The following is a 22,677-nucleotide window of genomic DNA, read 5'->3' as shown; positions in this document are numbered from 1 at the left end:
GGAGTAGGGAGTACTGAGCTGCCTGTTTGTCCTCAAAGGAGTGGTTAGAGACAGAAACTAGTAATTCATTGGCCATTTTGGGTCATTTCCTGTTTTTTCCAGCCCCCTGCTATAAAGCGCGCTTTGGCAGGCTTTTCTGGCATTAGAGAACTTGGCATAGCTCCTCGTGGTCCCCTGCAGAGTTCCTAAGCCAGCAGAGAGCAGAAAAAGCAACTTTCTCGATTATAAGTATTTTTCAGCATTTTTTATTGCATTTTTCGATCTTTTGAGCTTTTCGACTACTGTTTGTGCCTATATTACTGTATTATTACCTGTTTTTCCTGTTTTTCTGTGCTTAAATTGTTGATTGCACTTGTTGGCTAAAGTTTTGCTTAAAGTAACAAACGGGCTAATACACTCAAGTGTACCAGCCTTTGATAGCAATTTAGTCGAATACCAAAGCATTTACTGTATTTTTCTGTCTGTTTGCAAAAAAAAGAAAAAAAAAACAAAAAAATACTTCTTCTTTCCTAAACTTCCTAGTTAGTTGTTCCAGAGATCAGATTTTGCTGATCCCTGGGCTTTGTATTTGGTTCCTGTATTCCTCCATTTTCTTGTGTGGCCAGAGGGTAGTTTCTTTACTCACTAGTGGGAGTAGGGAGTACTGAGCTGCCTGTTTGTCCTCAAAGGAGTGGTTAGAGACAGAAACTAGTAATTCATTGGCCATTTTGGGTCATTTCCTGTTTTTTCCAGCCCCCTGCTATAAAGCGCGCTTTGGCGGGCTTTTCTGGCATTAGAGAACTTGGCATAGCTCCTCGTGGTCCCCTGCAGAGTTCCTAAGCCAGCAGAGAGCAGAAAAAGCAACTTTCTCGATTATAAGTATTTTTCAGCATTTTTTATTGCATTTTTCGATCTTTTGAGCTTTTCGACTACTGTTTGTGCCTATATTACTGTATTATTACCTGTTTTTCCTGTTTTTCTGTGCTTAAATTGTTGATTGCACTTGTTGGCTAAAGTTTTGCTTAAAGTAACAAACAGGCTAATACACTCAAGTGTACCAGCCTTTGATAGCAATTTAGTCGAATACCAAAGCATTTACTGTATTTTTTCTGTCTGTTTGAAAAAAAAAAAAAAAAAAAAAATACTTCTTCTTTCCTAAACTTCCTAGTTAGTTGTTCCAGAGATCAGATTTTGCTGATCCCTGGGCTTTGTATTTGGTTCCTGTATTCCTCCATTTTCTTGTGTGGCCAGAGGGTAGTTTCTTTACTCACTAGTGGGAGTAGGGAGTACTGAGCTGCCTGTTTGTCCTCAAAGGAGTGGTTAGAGACAGAAACTAGTAATTCATTGGCCATTTTGGGTCATTTCCTGTTTTTTCCAGCCCCCTGCTATAAAGCGCGCTTTGGCAAGCTTTTCTGGCATTAGAGAACTTGGCATAGCTCCTCGTGGTCCCCTGCAGAGTTCCTAAGCCAGCAGAGAGCAGAAAAAGCAACTTTCTTGATTATAAGTATTTTTCAGCATTTTTTATTGCATTTTTCGATCTTTTGAGCTTTTCGACTACTGTTTGTGCCTATATTACTGTATTATTACCTGTTTTTCCTGTTTTTCTGTGCTTAAATTGTTGATTGCACTTGTTGGCTAAAGTTTTGCTTAAAGTAACAAACGGGCTAATACACTCAAGTGTACCAGCCTTTGATAGCAATTAAGTCGAATACCAAAGCATTTACTGTATTTTTCTGTCTGTTTGCAAAAAAAAGAAAAAAAAAAAAAAAATACTTCTTCTTTCCTAAACTTCCTAGCTAGTTGTTCCAGAGATCAGATTTTGCTGATCCCTGGGCTTTGTATTTGGTTCCTGTATTCCTCCATTTTCTTGTGTGGCCAGAGGGTAGTTTCTTTACTCACTAGTGGGAGTAGGGAGTACTGAGCTGCCTGTTTGTCCTCAAAGGAGTGGTTAGAGACAGAAACTAGTAATTCATTGGCCATTTTGGGTCATTTCCTGTTTTTTCCAGCCCCCTGCTATAAAGCGCGCTTTAGCGCGGAATTGCCACCGTTGCACACTAGAGCAGCGGCGGTTAATCAGGTTTAAACTATTCGGGCTACTTAAAGTCCACTCTTCAAATTTTCCCTTAAAACTACCTTCCACGAACTATACTACTGATCTAATCAGCCTATCCTATAACTAAAAAGATCATCTCTAGACTATTCTCTATCTGTAAAGCCTAGCACTTGCTCCTACAGTACTTATCACCTTGATACAGCACTCTTGTTATAGATAGTACCCCAAAAAGGCTAACCCCATTTCTCGGTCACCCACATCCCCCGGAATCTTTTTTTAAGTTTTTTTGTCTATTCCTTCTACCATGTCGAGGGATCAGTTGCTAGTGTCCTCTCCTGCTCAGCTGGTGAACCTGGGAATACTGAGGCAATGTTACAATTGCCTCATGTACACAGACAACCCTCTCCTCCTCCCACAAAACACAAATACATGCGAGAGATGCAACTATACGGCCAAACTGGAGGCTGAGCTCTCTCAACATAGGACTGGCAAGACCAGACAGGAGGAGAAGGTAACCACACACACTATAGACCCAGTCTCACATAGTACCATCACAACCTCAAATCATACACATAAACACACAAAGACATACTCGGAGGCTCTGATCAAAAATCTACCAAAACAGCAGAGGCCACCAAAGCAGACACCCAAACAACTACCACCTCAGAACACAACACCTGCAACACATAGACCACACAATCAGAGTGTCAAACAGTCACAGCCCTTAAGGCCAAACACAATGCCAGACACACTCGTCATTGGTGACTCCATAGTCAGACACACTGACGTCTCCCGCTCACCAGACTGAGTAAGGAGAAGGTCACAGTAAGCTGACTGTCGGGCGCTAGAATCCGCCACATAACGCAAGCACTCAGGTCTCACAACACCAGGTAAAAGTATGACTCAGTCATTGTCCACACTGGTGTAAACGACCTGAGACGTACCTCCTTGGACTACATGAAAAGAGACATGGAGGAGCTCTCTGATTATGTAGCCCAGGCAGGTATGACCCTGACCTTGAGCAGTATCCTACCTTCACCAAGAATGATGCCACAATACAGAGATAAGATGATCAGCTTTAACAATTGGCTTAAACTCTGGTGTCATTCAAAGGGGATCCAATGTCTGTCTGCCTGGGATGACATGCTGGACAAGCCACGCTGCTTCGCAAGGGACGGCTTGCACCTGTCACCCTTGGGATTCCGGATATTGGCAAAGGCTCTTGCCACCCCCATAGTGCCTTTTTAGGCAAGGCTCAAATTCTAAACCTACCACCCTAGAACACAATAAAGGAAAAAAACTAAGGGTAATGCTGCTCAATGCCAGAAGTCTCTATCTCAAAATGCACGCACTCGAGGCCCTTCTCAGTATGGAGAACATCGATGTCTGTGCTGTGACAGAAACCTGGTTCAAGGCTCCTGAGAGCACCCCAGCACTATCAGGTTTTACCTCATATCATGCGTTCCGGCCCCAATATCCGGACAATACCAAGAAAGGAGGGGGGGTATCCATATTCATCAAGGACACCCACACCTCAAGATTGGTGGCAACGCATGATGCATCGGAGACCATCCAGGTGCAATTAACCATAGGCAAGACTGCTCTGCAATTTGTAGCATGTTACAGGCCACCCTCGCAAACTCAGGAACCTCACATGGCTTTCCTGAAAACACTGGAGGGGATAAATGTATCTCCGAACACCATCATACTAGGTGACTTCAATTACCCTAATATAGACTGGGAACACTACTCAAGCCCAAACACTCTAGCCCAAAAGTTCCTGGAATTCATAAACTCAAATGCCATGGAACAACTAGTCACCATCCCCACAAGAGGAGAAAACATACTTGATCTCATCATCATGAACATGGGTCCTCATCCCGCCCCCACCTGAAATAAAAAAGACCACAGTAAAGAACTTCTCGAAAGCCGAATTCACACTTCTAAAGACTAGTGTGGTCTCCTTTAAGGCCCTCGAACCGTCGGTAAACATTACTCAAGCCGCTGAATCACTTACAAATGCCTTCTACCAGCACCTGCAGGACTGCATGGATCAGGCAATCCCAAGCAAAACAAAGACTCTTTGTACCAAAGGCAAGCGTCCAGTCTGGTGGACCCCAGCCATAAACAAACTCTACAACAAAAGGAGGAAGCTACTACAAGATAGAGCAAAATCCTTAAAAGGTAAGACACCTTTGATCACTATAAGTAAAAAGCTAAGAGCTCTCATAAAATCATCCAAAGCAAATTTTGAGAGAAAAATAGCTAAGGACTCAAAAGACAATCATAAGGCCTTCTTTAGCTATGTTAGAAACCTGGGAGGAAACTCCCAGATATGCTCAGAATTAGTTCAAAATGATGTGAAGATTACTGATCCTACAGACATTGCCAACATACTGGCTGACAGGTTCAGTGCAAACTTCTCCCCCCCCCAAAAGGAGAGATATCTATACCAAATGATTGTAGCCCCCCAAACATCTCTAACGCCCAGGTGAGAACTGCTCTCTCCAAGGCAAAAAACACAGCATCCATGGGACCTGATGGTGTCCCCGGCTGTGTGCTCCACGAACTCAACGAGGAATTAAACCCGCAGTTAGGACAGCTGTTTAATCTTAGTCTCACCTCCGGATACGTACCCAGGGAGTGGCGCACAGCGACTGTGGTCCCACTTCACAAAGGCGGTGCCTCCACCGACCCTGGAAATTACCGTCCCATTAGCTTGACAAGCCTTATCTGCAAAGCCATGGAGAGGATCATAATGGATCTCATAAATAAAGATATAGGGAATTTGCAGACTTTGGATCCAACCCAATTTGGCTTTGTCAAAGGCAGATCATGCCTTTTAAACTTGGTTGACTTTTTCGAAACAGTCACCAAGGCCATTGATGAGGGAAAGGCAGTCCATACAGCCTACCTCGACGTGGCAAAGGCCTTCGATACAATACCCCACTCGGGTATCATTGAAAAACTCATCAGCTTAAATGTAAACCCATACATCACAAGATGGGTTGCAAACTGGCTGAGTGACAGAACCCACAGGGTCAGAGTTGCTGGCACCATGTCAGACTCAAAGCCTGTCACAAGTGGTGTCCCACAGGGCTCAGTCCTGGGCCCACTCCTGTTTGGCATCTACTTTTCTGAAGTACAAGCAAACACAGGAGGGTTATGGCTGACAAAGTTTGCAGATGACTGCAAACTGGGTGCCGTAGTTGAAAACACATCTGACACAGATATCCTTCAGAAGGGTCTCACAGAAATGGATAACTGGTGCCAGAGCCATGGCCTAAAGTTAAATGCCAAGAAATGCATAGTCATACCCTTCGGGAAAAACAAGGTTACCCCTAGCTACCATATAGGTGGCAATCCACTGAGCACAGAAGAAGTTATCAGGGACCTGGGGACCCAGGTTGACAGTAGCCTTTCATTCGACACTCATATTGCTAAAGTAGTTAGGAAGACCTTCAACATTGCCCACCTGATCATGAAGGGATTCACATCTAGATCAAGGGAGGTCATAGTCTCCCTATACTCATCACTCATCAGACCAATGATTGAGTACAATGCCCCATTCGGAATGTATCTGACCCGACACTTGCAGCAGCTGGAGAGGCCACAAAAGTTCCTCACCAAAAGGATAAAGGGTCTCAAAAATCTGTCTTATGCTGCCCGACTGAAAGAACTCCAGCTCTATTCAGTCGCTTACCGCTTGCTCAGAGGTGACCTGTGCCTGACATACAAGGCCATGTCAAACCCAGATTTGATGAACATGCTTCACCTCAAAAAATCTAGATCCCTCAGAGCCACAAGGGCGGGAGACTTAAAACTCGACACGGTTATTAATAGGACGTGCTGGAGTGATAGATTCATCACCCAAAGACTCCCTATGCTGTGGAACAAAATCCCGGTATATGTGAGGCAGAGCACCTCGCTGACCTTGTTCAAGAGGAATCTTGACCAATGGATGGGAGATCGCAGATATACCCCAGGGATTACCTCAGTGTCACTGCTCAACAGAGGCACAGCAAAATAATGGGCATAGTTTGTCCAAACTAAAGGGGTGGCGTAAGCCACAAAACTATGGGCTAGGCTTGTAAATGCCCTCGGGCAGATAGCCTAGTATGAACCTATGAACCTATGAACCTATAAGAAGAGGAGGAAATAGGTGGAGTTGAAGAAGAATGACAGCACCTAAAAACAGCATGTGTTAGGACTATGGAAAAGATATGTGGCCGAGCCAGGTATGGAAATAAGGTACATACGGAAAGCTGGTGGTGGAATGCAGAAGTCCAGGAAGTCATCAAAATAAAGGAGTGCAGGAAGAAGTGGGAGATAGAAAAGACTGACCAGGCTAGGAAGAGCTACTGGTTGGCTAACAAATAAGCTAAGAATAAAGTTGCAATAGCAAAGAATAGGGCACCAGAGGCACTGTGCCAACTTCTGGAAAGTGACCCAGTAAAGGGCACAAAGAAACTATATCAGGTTGCAAGGCAAAGACAGAAAGACAAAGATGATAGTCAGACACCCTTCATAAGGGATGCCAGCAACAACCTGCTCACCAGCCCAGAGGACATCAACAGCAGATGGAAGGAGTATTTCCAGCAGCTTCTGAATGAAGAAAACCCCACAGACATTGTACTGCCCCAGAAACAGCCTACAATTAGAGAAGAAGAGGCATCCACCTTAGAAGAAGTAAGAACAGCAACAAGGAAGATGAAAGCAGCAGGCAAAGGTGAGGTGACAGCAGGTATGATAAAGATGCTGGGTACGATATGGTAGAAATGGCTCCTGAGGGTACTAATGACAGTGTGGATAGAATGTCCTATCCCAGATGACTGGAGAATAAGCATACTTGTGCCAGTGTACAAGAACAAAGGGGACATCCACAACTGTAGGCAGTACCGATGGATCAAACTCCTACCACACTGCATGAAAGTTCCGACATAGAAACTTGAACAATTATTGCACACTTCTATCTATACTAAGTTCTTCCTATTGCAAGTAGCTTGAACATTAGAAATATACTCTCTACCTGTATCAGGGTGCAAGAAATTATTACTAGCATCTATATATCTGCACTGATTACATCTAGTGCATGGTAAAGTGCCCTTATTAGTGGTGACGTTTCTGCTTAGTATTTCTTTGGCTTCTGTGGGATAACATAAATCTCTTTTCAGAGACTTTTTATTTTTAAAGGAGAAACTTGTTTTTTCTCATACTATCTCCCTTATATCGGAATTCTTATTCTTCTTCTTTTGGCTGTTCCCGTTAGGGGTCGCTACAGCGGATCATCTGTTTCCATTTCTTCCCGTCCTCTGCATCATGCTCTTTCACACCAACCGCCTGCATGTCCTCTCTCACCACATCCATAAACCTTATCTTAGGCCTTTCTATTTCCCTCTTACCTGGCAGCTCCATCCTTAGCATCCTTTTCCCAATATACCCAGCATCCCTCCTCAGCACATGTCCAAACCAACGTAATCTCGCCTCTCTTGCTTTGTCTCCAAACTTTCCAACCTGAGCTGACCCTCTAATATACTGATTCCTAATCCTGTCCATCCTAGTCAGAACCCAGTGCAAATATTAACAACTTTAACTCTGCCACATCCAGCTCTGACTCCTGCCTTTTTGTCCATGCCACCGTCTCCAATCTGTATAACATAGCTGGTCTCACTACCCTCTTATAGACCTTCCCTTTCACTCTTACTGGTACTCATCTGTCACAAATCACTCCTGACACTCTTCTCCACCCATTCCACCCTGTATGTACTCTCTTCTTCACCTCTCTTCCACACTCACCATTACTCTGAACTGTTGATCCCAAGTACTTAAACTCATCCACCTTTACCAACTCTACTCCCTGCATCCTCACCATTCCTCTACCCTCCCTCTCATTTACACACATATATTCTGTTTTAGACCTGCTGACCTTCTTTCCTCTCCTCTCTAAAGCATATCTCCACCTCTCCAGGGTCTCCTCAACCTGGTCCCTACTCTCACTACATATCACAATGTCATCTGCAAACTTCATATTCCACAGGGCCTCCTGTCTGATCTCATCTGTCAACCTGTCCATCACCACTGCAAATAAGGGGGAGTGTGGCCTTATGGTTAAGGTGTTTGCCTTACAAACACAAGGTGCAGGGTTCGAGTCTTACAAGGGATAATTGGCTGGGCTTAAAATGGCTCGCAAGGGCAGTTAGCTTAGTACTAACCTATGAACCTATAAGAAAGGACTCAGAGCCGATCCTTGATGTAATCCCACATCCACCTTAAACGTATCTGTCACTCCCACTGCAGTCCTCACCAATGTCAAACTACCCTCATATACCACTCTTACATACTTCTCTGCCACTCCCAACTTCCCCATACAATACCACAACTCCTCTCTAGGCACCCTGTCATATGCTTTCTCTAAGTCCACAAAGACACAATGCAACTCCTTCTGACCTTCTCTGTATTTCTCCAACAATACTCTCAGAGCAAACATTGCATCTGTAGTGCTCTTTCCTGACATGAAACCATACTGTTGATCACTAATCATCACCTCCCTTCTTAACCTAGCTTCTACTACTCTTTCCCATAACTTCAAGCTGTGACTGATCAATTGTATCCCTCTGTAGTTACTGCAGCTCTGCACATCACCCTGATTCTTAAAGATAGATACCAAAGCACTTTTTCTCCACTCCTCAGGCATCCTCTGACTTTCCAAAATTTCATTAAACAATCTGGTTAAAAATTCCACTGCCATTTCTCCTAAGCACATCCATGCTTCCACTGGTATGTCATCTGGGCCAACAGCCTTTCCATTCTTCATCCTCTTCATAGCTGTCCTTACTTCCTCCTTGCTAATCTGTTTCACTTCCTGATTCACTATCCCCACATCATCCAACCTTCTCTCTCTCTCATTCTCTTCATTCATCAGCCCTTCAAAGTACTCTTTCCATCTACTCAACACACTCTCTATCTCCCTTATATCGGGATCAGGTATCAGAATGGGCCAGTGCTTCCTAATGACTCCTGTTATAAGGGACATATTACTTGAATATTGGGTAGGTACTCTCAGAACTTTCTTTTTTACTCTTGGGTTCATAGTTGTATTATTCCTATTGTCAGAGAAATAGGCCTTCCCAGTTGTATCTCTTAACGTAGCACTCTCATCCATTATATCAGTTGTATGTGGTCAGTATAACCCCTCTCTCTAAATCTCTGTCTCAAGTCAGTAATCTCTTGATCAAAGTCCTTGTCCCTTGCTGTTAACCTAGATGTTCTCAATGTTTGCCCTTTTACAACATTTTTAAAGATGTGTCTGGAGTTCATGCTCTCTCGGGGCCTTTGACACCATCCCCCACTCTGGAATCATAGATAGACTTATTAAGCTGGGCATTAATCCCTACGTCACTCGATGGGTTGCCAGCTGGCTTACTGACAGAACCCACACTGTAAAAGTAGCCGACTCCAAATCCAGCTCCAGACAAGTGACAAGTGGAGTACCTCAGGGTTCATCTACATCTCTGAAGTACAGGCCAACACTAAGGGACTCTGGCTAACAAAGTTCGCAGATGACTGCAAACAGGGAGCCATTATTGAATTCCCCAAATGATGTGGATACTCTACAAAAGGGCCTTACAGAAACAGATGCTTAGTGCCAGAGCCATGGGCTCAAGCTCAGTGGCAAGAAATATATAGTTATCCCCTTTGGGAAAAAACATCTACCCATGAATTAACACATAGGTGGCAGTATACTAAACACTGAAAGTGTGATAAGATACTTAGGGACACAGGTGGACAGTGGTCTCACCTTCGATAACCTCATCACCACAACAATCAGAAAATCCTTCTATGTGGCACACTTCATCACTAAGGGCTTTTCTTTTCATCCAGAAAAACGGAGATCATTGTCCCACTGTACTCATTCCTCATTAGACCCATTATATAATACAATACCCCATTTGGTATGTACCTCTCAAGACATCTGCAACAACTGGAAAGGCCACAGAAATACCTCACTAAATGAATCACAGGCCTAAAGCAGATGCCCTACGCTGACTACCTTAAAAAACACCAGCTATACTCTGTCACATATCGTCTACTCAGAAGCGATCTCTGCTTAACATACAAGGCCATGTCAAACCCAAAGCTGTTAGACATGCTACACTTAAAGAAATCCCAATCCCTCAGAGCCACATGCTCCAGGGATCTAAACCTTGTCATCGCAATAAACAAAGCATGCTGGAGGGATCGGTTCCTGACTCAGAAACTCCCCAGACTCTGGAATAGACTGCCCATACATGTCAAGCAGAGCGCCTCTTTGGCCCTCTTCAAAAGGAACCTTGACAACTGGATGGGAGAAAGGAAATTCACCCCGGGCATCACGTCAGTTGCCCTGTTAGTCAGGGGTCCAGGGAAGTAAATAGTGTGGGAAGAAATAGCCAGGGAATTGTTATGGCTAGGCTTGTATAGGCCCTAGGTCTGATAGCCTAGTACCAACCTATGAACCTATGAGCCTATGGAAGATGTAACCTCACTAGCAGGAACCCTGACAGAATTTATATATTATTCCCCAAGGTACAGTATCAGGGTTAGAGTGGAATGAAATTAGATTTCAAAAGATCGTGGGTATTTATTTGAAATCTTTAGTGTTAAAACACATCCAGTAACTATTCCAGGCCATGTGTCAATAGAAATTAAGATAAATATGTATTATAATCAAGTAAAAGTGAGACACTGGCACTTTCTTGCTTACCAATAAAAAATAGAGGACTTTAAGGAATGGGTAGTGGAAATCATTCAGGAGTTGTTATGGAAGATGTACATTTCTTCAATGTGGACAGCTGGGGAGTGGGACAGTACAGGTATCTGATGAAGTTTCTGTTATTGTTTGGGATGAAATGCTTATATCTACACTTGTTTCTGTTTCAATAAACTAGAAGTGATTGTTGGAGTTCTTGGTGTACTTGCTACTTAATTTTTTGGCTGAAAATCCCCTTTTGGTGTGGATTCCTTGGCTCTTATTGCCTCCATCCTGTGCCCACATCTGATGAAGTTTTACAAACAAAAACGTAATTCAGAACGGTAATGCAGAACTTTGTTTCTGTGCTTTGGTTGTGACATTAAAGGAAGAGAATCTGACTGTCTGCGAGCTTTATTGTATGCCTTCCCAGGTCTATTGTTTGTTTTACAAGTAATCGTTGTGGACCTAGTGCAATTCTCTTTGGAGTGGGACAGTACACATACAGTGCTACAGTTGCTAGTTTGTTACTATTATTTACTTTCCATTTCTTTTTCAAAGTTTCTACCAGGAGAAATTAGAAATGAGGCACACCAATGAAGACTATACCGGTGACAAAAGCACCCCCCCCCCCCCATGCAAGGGGGTGTGACTACAGTGAAATCTGACTGAATCATAGCTGACATCAATGAGCAGAAACCTAAATGTTTATTTTTTTTGTTAATTAGGTTAATTAAAATGGCCTGAAGACCCACAGCTCATATAATATGTAATTCTTTATTACAACAGATAAAAAAAAACACTGAGTGGACCCAGTTTGTCATGTAAGAATGCATCCAGTAACACTAAATGTTTGTGTGGACACAAATGTTTTAGACTGACAACAGAACATTTTTTCTTTTAATTATAATGAATAGGATTGCAGAAAAGGGAAACTTGGAAGGACAATTAAATCAGTTTTACAGGCACAGACGTATGCAGATTTACAGACTCACCTTCACCAGAAACTAAAATTGACTTATTTTAATTTGTTCATTATGCAAGGTCCCAATTTAACTGCCATTATAACCTTATAACAAGTGGACCTAATATTAAGAGTCCAGGTCTGTGCAGTTGGACATAAGAAAAAGTCCATCTTCATTGTTCTTGAAGTTGATTATCCATGATTTTAACTGTCTGATTATGCTCTACAACTGTAACAGGGCTGTGTAATCCAATAAATGTATTGTGTTTAGCTGACTGGAATTTGATAAGAACAAAGAGGACACAAACAAACTAGACATAAATGAAAATACTACATCCTGGACACCAAGATTAATATTTGAATATAAGCTTCATAATTCTGGTGGATGCATCCATTTGGTACATAACTAGCCCATGAGTGCTCTATTCCTATCCTCCGTTAAAATTGCCTTCATGCCACAGAAGTATATGCCCTACTCATTACCATTAACCAACTAAATGCTCAGTAAAATTAACGTAGGCATTATTGTGAGCTGTGTTGGCCTTCCACAGGACCTGTTTTACCCATGGCCTTTTCCACTTATCTGCATTACAGATTTTAATTTTTAATTAACTTATGTTATGGAACAAACTTTGCAAAGCTGAAATGTTGAGCGATCTCTTACATTTTCATTTCATAGTTATTTTTTGAACATAAGTCCGCTGCACAAAACAAAACTTTTCCATGAGGTGAGACAAATGGTCCTCCCAATGTAGAAATCCATAGACAAAGTACCTAATGAAATGATTCACAGAGGAGGAGTGAATTAAACATGAGTGTCTTAAATTTAGCCATTCCTAGTGATAGAGTCTAGAATATATGTTTCAAATAGGCCTACTGCCCTCTCTGACACTTGTATCATAAGGGAAATATAGAGCACATACTGGCTAGACACTGAGGAGACAGGAACAAAATGATATGCAAACTATGGCTGTAATAAAGTTGTGTAATATGAATTCAGCAGTAGACTCAGTCTATATGAGGCACAGTCTGCTTTAGGCTTAGCAGACATATGTGTAATAAAAACAATTGCCTGTTTGGTGGAATCAGGAGCCATCCTGGATGTTAGACTGTAATGAAATAGCCTGACCTGGTGTGGAAATAAAAAGTAAAGATTATTTTCATAAATATCCCCAGTTTTGCCATCTATGCCTAGAACTTATTTACATTTTGTTTAATTGGATAGTCCACTGGGCCATTAAGAGCCCATTTTTGGAGGAGTTTACTTAATATAAATAACAACTTATACAAGTTCTGACTTGGTTACAGAGGTTGTCAAATCATTGTCATATTTCCATATCGTCCATCAGTTGTAGCTAGGAACATTACTGGAAAAATACAGGATTTCATAACATAATCAAAGGCCTTCAAGAATATCCAATTAATTTGTAAACTGACTCTAAGCAGGAGTGAATTATCTCCATTAATATCTGAATGACTCTCTGATGTCAGATGGGGTAGCAAACTCTGCTGTCTGAATGACTCTCTGATGTCAGATGGGGTAACAAGCTCTGCTGAGATCTAGGACCATCTGATGCTCATTTCTCATTCTTCCATCTCCCAGTGCTATAATGATAATATAATGAAATTATTCTTCGAGTTAGACTATTATATGAGTAATTCTTCCACATTCCTGCAATCTCAAAGACTAATCCAGGTATCCTCAGGTTTGTAGATAAAGGTGCTTCACAGCAGAATCACAACGTCCCTACTTTATCCTGAAGAGTCTGCTGTGTAACCAACCATAATATATCTATATCTAGCCAACTTAAGATGCTCTACCTGTGAGATGTGGGAGTTTTGGAGAAAACCTGATTAGGGTAATCATTTTTATATATGTAAGATGTTTTCTTTCTACACAGGACTGTGTAAGTTTTTTATATTAAAATAAAGATCTGTTTTTAACTTTTACCATGGAAGGCCCTAGAAGGGGGCACCTGGGGCACGTGCCCCCTCTTGTGAAAGTATGTAACCCTGATTGCCCCAGCCCTTGGAATACTAAAAAAGTCACACCCATCTGAGTGCATGGAAGTGAAGTTTATGCTTTATGGAAATGTGTTCTTGCATCGTAGGATAGCTGTAGCCTTTTACTGCATTTGTAAGCAGCAGTAAGTGTGAAATATCTTTGGGAAATCCGGTGTGTGTGTGTGTGTGTGTGCATGTGTGCACGCATGTGTGTGAATATGTGTGTGTGTGTTTGTGTGTGTGTGTGTGTGTGTGTGTGTGTGTGTGTGTGTGTGTGTGTGTGTGTGTGTGTGTGTGTGTGTGTGCGCGTGCATCTGTGCTATGATATAAAGGAAGGAATCGTCATAAACACGTCCTTCATCGTATGTGTCATGTTCTTTAGGTACTCTCATTGGTTTCCTTGTTTTGATGACTGTTAACCGTGTGCTTTTTGGCCTGTGAAATCGCACAACATAGATTCTATGAGTTTAATGCTAAAATATTAACTATGAATGCATTTTTATTTAACTTGTTTTTAGCAGGCACAGGGGTGTGAAATGCACAGTGTTGGACAACAATTTGGCACGTATGAGTTAAGGTTATAAGCTGCTTTCTACAGTACAACTTTTGATTCCCTCTGGCTTCATTGGTCTAGTATGAGTCTGACCACGTCATCTCAGCAGAGAGTGCTCCTGGGCTACTCCTGAAAAGAGATTCTTGTGTTCAGTAGGCTGTCCCAAGCTGTGAGCAAATTCAGTGCACATTTGTCTTTTGAATTCCTGTGCCTTTAACATAGTCCCTAATTAGTGATTCACTACATGTTATGAATCCCTGCACATCTGTTGTAGTTAGTGGATTGCCAGATGTGTTTTCTATAAATGGGTGGTACAGTGGTTCAGAGGTTAACACTGTCACCTCACAGCAAGAGGTTCTCCAATTCGATTCTCAGCTGGTGTGCCTTCTGTGTGGAGTCTGCATGTCCTCCCTGCATTCACGTGGGTTTCCTCCAGGTAGTCCGATTTCCTCCCACATTCCAAAGACATGTAACTGGAGCATTTCTCCCCAGGCCTCCACTGAAAATATGCTCTGTCCTAGTCAGCTTTTCCTGATCAACAAATGTTAAATTAATAAATAAATAAAATGTCTGTTTCAAAGGAAGAGACACTTACTGTTGCTCGTGCTTTACGTTTTCACCGTGTGAGTGTTTTGTTCATGAAGTGGCTGTCAGTGTTTTGTCTGCATAATTTTTAATGTAAATTTTACATTAAAACCAATTTATCTGATCATTGCAATCAGAGGTTTAGCTCGTTCATGTAGCACCCGGTACCGCTCCTCAGTCAAACACTCCCTCATGCTCAAAATATGGGAGAAGTGCCAAATATCCCACCCCCCTCATGCTTTTCACATGAGAACAAACAAAAAAAGTCCTACTCCTTACCCCTCATGATCTCTGTATGAGAGCAAAAAAAGTCTGTCATTCCCACTACACTCTCTACATGACAGCCTAAAAAAAGCAAATAAAAAAATAAGAAATGGATTACTCTCCCTAACACATTGTGCCTGAGTTGGCTGCCTTCTTTGCTCCACCCTAGCTATGCTACTGATTGTAAAACTAAAGATGAAAATAGTATAAACACTGATTTCAGCAGGTTTTATGGTAATTGAGGAGAGAGTAATTGGATAATGGTACAGCTGTGGAGGGATGTTTGGTTCATTACTCTGGCTATGGCCGCATTTGACCATGATCCATCTCTGACCGCACATGAGTATTTAGCCTCAGGAAATTAACTTTTTTTGGGGGGGGGGCGTAACCCAGGGAACCTTGTTGGCTAGGCTTACTTAGGCCCTTGGGCTGATAGCCTAGTACCTAACTATGAACCTATGAACCTATGTATGCCCAATCTTTTTGTTTTTAATCGATTTTAAATCAGGTAAAGGGGCAACACAGGAGCACTGTCTAGCTTAGCAACTTACTCAAAGTCACAAAATAAGCAAATGGAAGTAAAAAGAATCAAACCCCCTTACCGTTGATCTCAGGAAGCAGCTCACTAAGAGTTTAGAGCCTTCATTCTTTATAGTCAGTCAATGATGTTATTTATTATAGTTTCATAATTTCTGTTGTTCAGATAGTCAGAGAATGCATGATGATTGAAAACCAGTTCTAAGCACTTTATAATTGGATTAGAGTAATGTACATCTTATCTTTCTCTGATTTTTCAGAAGATATTTATGCTCTGCCCTCACTAAGTTTCTTTTTTCTGGTAAGTCGCTGAGGATTAGTATCAATAATGAGATTAAGTAGTTTAATAATTGTTACTGTTTAGAGAATGCATTTCCATACAACACTTATTGTTCTGTTAACATTTTAAGTGATTCGAACTTGTCTGGTACATATGGTAATGAACTGTTTCCTGTCCTCAAAACTACAGGTTTGAGTCCTTTCACCTCCATTTGCCTACTTTGTGACTTTGAGCAATCACTTAAACAGACAGTGCTCCAGGCTCACCCGGCTAAGGGACATTTTGCTCTTTAGGTTTACCTGGTAAACAAATATATAAAATAATATTGAAAACATGACACTTTTTGTTTATTATGACTTTGTCTAGAATTCTTAAGCAAGGAAATTGAGAGGTGTTTTTGTCTGTTCCTTGAAAATTTTCTGGCTTCTGGCAAATTGTTGCATATCGGGATGTTAAGTAATGACAGGCATGGGAGCTTCAGATTTTGTATCTTTCAGAAAATGTTTGATAAGGCAAAACTGGTTATTCTGTCAACTTTCAAAGAATATAAGAGAAATATTTAAAAGCTGCTAAGCCGTGGTGGTGCAGCGGTTAGCATTGTTGCCTCACAGCAAGAGGTTCCCCCATTCGGTTCTTGGCTGGAGCACCTTCTGTGTGGAGTCTGCATGTCCTTCCTGCAGTCGAGTAATATTTAAAGACATGCAGGTAGGTGCATGCATGAATGGGTGTGCCTTCTTTGAAGGTTGGGCGTTGGACTGGCGAATTGGCGGCGTAAAAAAATACATTGCCAATCATTAGTGGACCAGAGTTCCGCTATGGTGACCTCTAACTGGGAAAAGCTGAAAGACAAAGAAGAATTTGAAAGCTGTTCCCGATTTTGTTCCTTGTTTCTGATTCTTAGGCTAAAAAGTTGAGAGGGCAGAGAAGGGTTGCACTGTATGGTTCTGACATCATCAAGTTGAGACACATTTCTGGGCCATTGTTTATGAATTGATTCATTCATTTGATCTCAAGCAAATATCTAATGTGTACAGTCATACAAGTGGCTATAACTGATATGTGTATGTGTGTGTGTGTGTGTGTGTGTGTGTGTGTGTGTGTGTGTGTGTGTGTGTGTGTGTGTGTGTTTTTATCTGTGTCTGGATCTGAGCGTGCACTCACATGTGCATAAGTGTCAAAGTATTTTCAATGTAGTGGGTAGAATGAAGAAATAATATAAACTAAAATTTAATCATGCTGTGAACTCCTTCCCTAGCTGTTATTAATTTTTCCATGTGTTGCCTATTTTTTCTACTGTATGAGAGGTAGCACAGCGTTCCATATTTTGAAAATTGAAAGTTGACTATGGCTGCTTTTTTAAATTCTTTCTATTGTTGGTGCCACAAATTTTATGGGAATATCAAGCCATACTAAACTCTGAAAAAAAATAGACTTCCGCTGTGGTGCAGCGATAGCATTGTTGCCTCACAGCAAGAGGTTCTCCCGTTCGATTCTCGGCTTGAGTGCGGGGAGTGCCTTCTGTGTGGAGTCTGCATGTCCTCCCCGCGGTTGGGTGGGTGTTCAAAAGACATGCGTAAATGGGCGTGCCTTCGTTGAAGGTTGAACGTCGAGCTGGCACCTTGGCATTCATGAAAATCTATTGCCAATCATTAGCGGACCGGAGTTCCGCTGTGGCGACCTCTAACCGGGAAAAGCCGAAAGACAACAACTAAACTCTCTGAAAATGAAGAAGCTTCAGCTTAAGAAATTAAGGAGATCTATCATTTAATTATCTTAGTTACTAAATCTGCAAATCCTTAAGATCTTCTGCTGAGACTTGTTACAATGACATTCAGAAAATCATAACTGCATCATTTAAAAATCCTGCATATCCAAAAAGTATTAAATCCTGAAATGAGTTATTGAGACCTGCAACCACCTTTGAGTGCTACTCATACTTTTCAACTTTCCCTAATTTTGCAGAAAGCCCTGATTTTGATTCAAATGTTTGCCCTGCTCTTCATAACATTTTTAATTTTCTTGTAAATTACTCATGATTACAGTCAGTTATTGCCAGTCAGAGTTTTATACTTTTTATTGGTCAAAAATGCATAATTAGAGTAATTGCTCATGATTATCCCCCATCATTTCTGGTTTTATCCAGAATTCTTGACTCAGTAAGGTGGGAGATATGAAGCTACCCCAAAACATTCATATCAAAATTATTTCTATTGGTGTTATTTCAGCAAACCAAAACTAGATTACCAGGCACTTTATGTTGCAGCATTTGTCTGGTATAGCTCTTGTCTTTATCAGTGCTGTTTTTAGGGATTGGAAAGCTAACATGTTTATTTGCAGTGTAAGTAGTTTAAAGGTAGCACACTTGCGTTTGGTGCAGAAGCCTTTGAGCACTATTCCCACACTCGATTCTTGCATTCATTTTCCATTAATGACACTGTGGTGCAGGATGGGGGGTGCTGCACTCCCACTTGCCCATACTTTGGATGAGATGTTGAACTGACACCCAGGGGGGGAGGGCTGGTGGTCCTGCACTCCTAGGTGTTCCATTTGTCAGATGAAATGTTGAGCCAATGCCCCATCTACCTGAGTTTGTGATTTTTCAGGTAGATGTAAAAGACCTCACTGCAGTTATCAAAAATTGTAGGGCAAGTTCCCTGGTATCCTGGACAAATTCCTCCTAGTCAGTATGAATACCACCTCAGGTCTTCCTCGAAAAGAAGTCACTGGCCTAGTGACTAACATAATCAACAAAAAGTATTGTATACATAAATATATAAGGGTTGCACTATATCTCAATTATTTCTTTATATCTTTGTACCATGTCTGTTTTAATGTATCAGAATCATTAGGTGGTTATGGTTATTATATCAATGGACCTGCTATTGTAAAGTGATCTTGGAGTTTTTTTTCCCAGAATACACTTCAAGTCTCTTTATACGAGTCATGCCAGATATAAAGAAATATTTTTTTTCTTCCGTATTAACAGAATGCCAGTAGTGTGAGTCACAGGCATCTTGCGCAGCTTCTGGAACCTGGCTTTATGTTAACTTTTTTGCTTGAATTACTCTGATTTGTGTTCTCAGTACAGCTCTCACCTCTTTAATAGCAGTTGTAAATGCTCAACAAAATAAAGTAGTTGAACTACGTGTGCTGACAGGCCCTTTCCATTTTTCCTGAGATTTCTAAACTATTATTGTAATCCAGGGGCTGTTAACTGACCACCCTTTGCTTCTACTTCAAAGACCTTTTAACAGACATTTAAACTGTTTTGCTGTTCATCAGTGTCTGCAGAAGGAAGATGTATTTTTATCTTGAATGTTGGCAAAATGTGCTGCATTTGTTTAAAAATATTTTTCCTTACAATGCAGCAAGAACATCATAAGTACGAATATCTGTTTTTGAATTTGGGTAATTTTTTTTTTCTCTTTCTACTGAGACATAATTTGTTTGTGCATGACTCTTTTCCATGTCTCTTATATTGCTAACCTCACCCTTGACTTGTTACACTGTATTGTGCCAACACTTCATCCAAATCATAATCCTCCAGCCTCACAAATTACTAATTTTTCTATGTAGTGAACTTTACCAGGATTTGTAGGATTATGCCATTCTCTGTTGTTTCATACAGGGAGTGTTCCTTCATTTTTGACAATGGATCATGTGTACGTTAGTACTGTGTGTTTCTTACTTTATTGATACATTGTTTTTTCACATGTCCTACATGCCTCACCAGCTAGCTGCTGTGTGCCTTTGGCTCCCTGGCAAGAAAAGAAAGCTCGAGCCACCAATGTCCCTTATATATTACAGCAAAGAACATAACTTACTGAACATTTTCCATCTATGACCCCCATTAAAAAAAAAAAAAAACATAAGTAACAGCTATTTGTAATGTGTCTTTTATGGCTAACAAAATCTTTGACATTTACAACTGTTGCCATCTCTTTCAATTCATTGCCACTCTCCTATCTTCTTCAACAGTCATGCCTGCCCATTCCAGGTCTTCTCTTAAACAATCCATCTGTCTCATTGCCGGCATCTTTGTTTCCTCTTGCCTTCCTCCAATCTGTCCTAAACCTTCTTCAGCAGATTGTCTTCGGTTTTCCTGTACGTGTCCAGACCGCCATCATCTGTTCTCTTTGTCCTTTTCTACAATTGGATCTGCATGGGTTTCTGTGCTGATGTCCTGATTTCTTCATCTGTTCCACAGTGGGTATCCTACTACCCATCTCAGGCACTTCATCTCCATCAGCTCTAGCTTCCTCAACTGTGCTGCCTTCACTGCCCAGGGTTTTGTACCGTACATAGTACTGATCAGACCACTGTTTTGTACACCTTACTTTTCATCTTCTTTGACATTCTTCTGTCACACACTACCCCTGACATGTGGTACCAGTTGGCTGCAGCCCCTTTGATCCTACCTATGATGCCCTCATATTTATTTCCCTTCTCCTCAGCCCCCCGTGCCAGACACTTGAACCTTTTAATTTTTCCACTATTTTCCTTTCTATCAAAATTTTCAGGTTCATCTGATTTCCCACATTTGTTTCCATGACAACCATCTTATCTGCACTCAGTTTCATTGCATGTGGCTTCACTTTTGGATTCCATTCTCCTGTCATTTGCTGAAGGTCTTGTTCAGAGTCTGTCTGTAATGCCACATCATCTGAATTACAGCAATTTTGTTGAACTGCCCAATCTGACATGTTTGCTAATATAGACTATCATCAGTATAAGCAACAGCTGGCTCAGAGCTGAATCCTGATGCACACCCACTCCCACTGCATACCCCTCTGTGAGTCCAAGCAGTGTTTGTACCTGTGTCATTAGGTCCTTGCACATAGCATGCACTAATTCTACCAATGTTTTTACCATAGTGATACACACCGATGAACCATTAGTCAGGTTGTACAAGGACACAGTCATAGTCAGTTGCATATCAGGTGACAAGATTCACCATATTATTAATATTATTATTATTATTATTATTATTATTATTATTATTTATTTATTTATTTATTTATTTAATATTTGTTTACTGGGAAAGTCCGACTTGGAATGAAGCCAATTTTCAGCTGAGGCCCAGGGAGAAATGCTCTAGATGCATGTCTTTGAAAGTGGGAAGAAACTGGACCACCCGGAGGAAACTCACATGAATGCAGGGAGGACATGCAGACTCCTCACAGAAGGCACCCCAGCCGAGAATCGAACCGGACTCTTGCTGTGAGGTAACAATGCTACCGCTGCACCATTGTGCCGTCCGGATTATTATTGTTATTATTATTATTATCATCATTGCTATTTTGATACAGACATCTGACAAGGATGCAGTTAACAATGTAGCTATAATTGGTGGATTCGGGGGATGCCTCTGGACAAAAATGACTGTCTCTGCTACGCTGATAAAGTTAAAACCTCATTAGTCTGACTTTGCAAGACTATTGTGCAGTTTCATAAAACAAATAGAAATAATTTACTCCAGCCATTTTAATCACAGTCAGGCATGGGATGTGCACTTACTCAAAGTGGCCATAATTGTTGATTATGGATATTGATGGATTATAATGACAGCAGTATGAGTGGCCTTTTATGGTTGAAATGTTCCGAATTTGATACTTTTGTCATTACTGGTTTATGTATTGTTTCACTGTTTATTGCAAAATGTTAAAAACTACAACTTTAAAACATTTTCCTTAGAAGTGCTGCTGTATTAAACAAGAAATATAATTTAAAACAGTCAGAAAGGTGAATCAAAGAACACATGCATTTATGCATGGTCCCAAAATGTGTTCAAGGAGCCCATATTTTGAAAACAGCCTGTGGCTCATGATACACTTAATCTGCCACTGGTCAGATGCATTTTCAATTAATATGAGTTTCAAGGGAAGAGGTATCTAATGTTACTCATGCTACATCTGTTTTCATTGTGAGACTGTTTTGTTTTATTTGGGAAATAACCATCAGGGTTTATGCTATAAAATTTAAAATAAAAGTTTTAAATTTATCAGTTTATTTTTGTTGACCAGGAAAGCCTGAATGGGATAAAATGTATCTATAGCATGGCATCGAAAAGGACGTTAATCGAATGGCTTTAAAATCAAAAATGCCGTTCATCGAAGTTGTTCTTGTGGAGGGCTGCTCCCCCCGTTAATTATATATACCAACTATGAGATCACACTACAGTGAGGAAAGGGCAAATGTTCCAATCTTCAAGTATCACAATCTCACAATACACACCTCAATGAATGGCATTTTCGATATTAAAGCTGTTTGATTAAAGTCCTTTTTTGATGCCATGATATAGACCCGGATAAAACACATTTTCAGGGGCAGCTTGGGGAGCCTGGGGAGAAAAACTCCACATTTAATACAGGAAATACAAACATATACAAAAAAATTAACATAAGCATGAAACTGTATCCAAATCCCTGTAATCATTGCATATTGACAGGTTTGAACATTGTTTATGGTAACTGGAGCAAAATAGCCAAGTAATGGAACTCTGGAATGTCTGTGGGGGTGGGGGGTGCCTGATCCATTAGCCTTCATAGCCCGCCTTTTGACCATAATCTGGCTCTGAGTCTGCTATTGACCTTGGATAGTGTCTTTTGGACTTATTCTTGGAAGATTTATGGGGGCTCTACATACAGACATGTGATCTGGGAATACAGAAGAGAAGGGAAGGTGAATTTTGAGCTAAATTTGTCCCCTAGAAGATTGGCTATATCCTCTA

At 41.1% G+C, this 22,677-nt stretch overlaps 1 protein-coding gene across 1 annotated transcript in view; it reads right to left on the bottom strand.

Moving 5' to 3' along the window:
• The window catches only part of LOC122797837 (putative GPI-anchored protein pfl2), a 192,060-nt gene that overhangs the window by 110,919 nt on the left and 58,464 nt on the right, over positions 1-22,677 (bottom strand). The gene's annotated exons all lie outside the window — the stretch shown is intronic.

The sequence above is a fragment of the Protopterus annectens genome, chromosome 3.part1, assembly GCF_019279795.1.
Source record: "Protopterus annectens isolate FY-2018-M chromosome 3.part1, PAN1.0, whole genome shotgun sequence".
Classification (NCBI taxonomy): domain Eukaryota; kingdom Metazoa; phylum Chordata; order Ceratodontiformes; family Protopteridae; genus Protopterus; species Protopterus annectens.
This window is presented reverse-complemented; position numbering and strand designations above follow the sequence as displayed.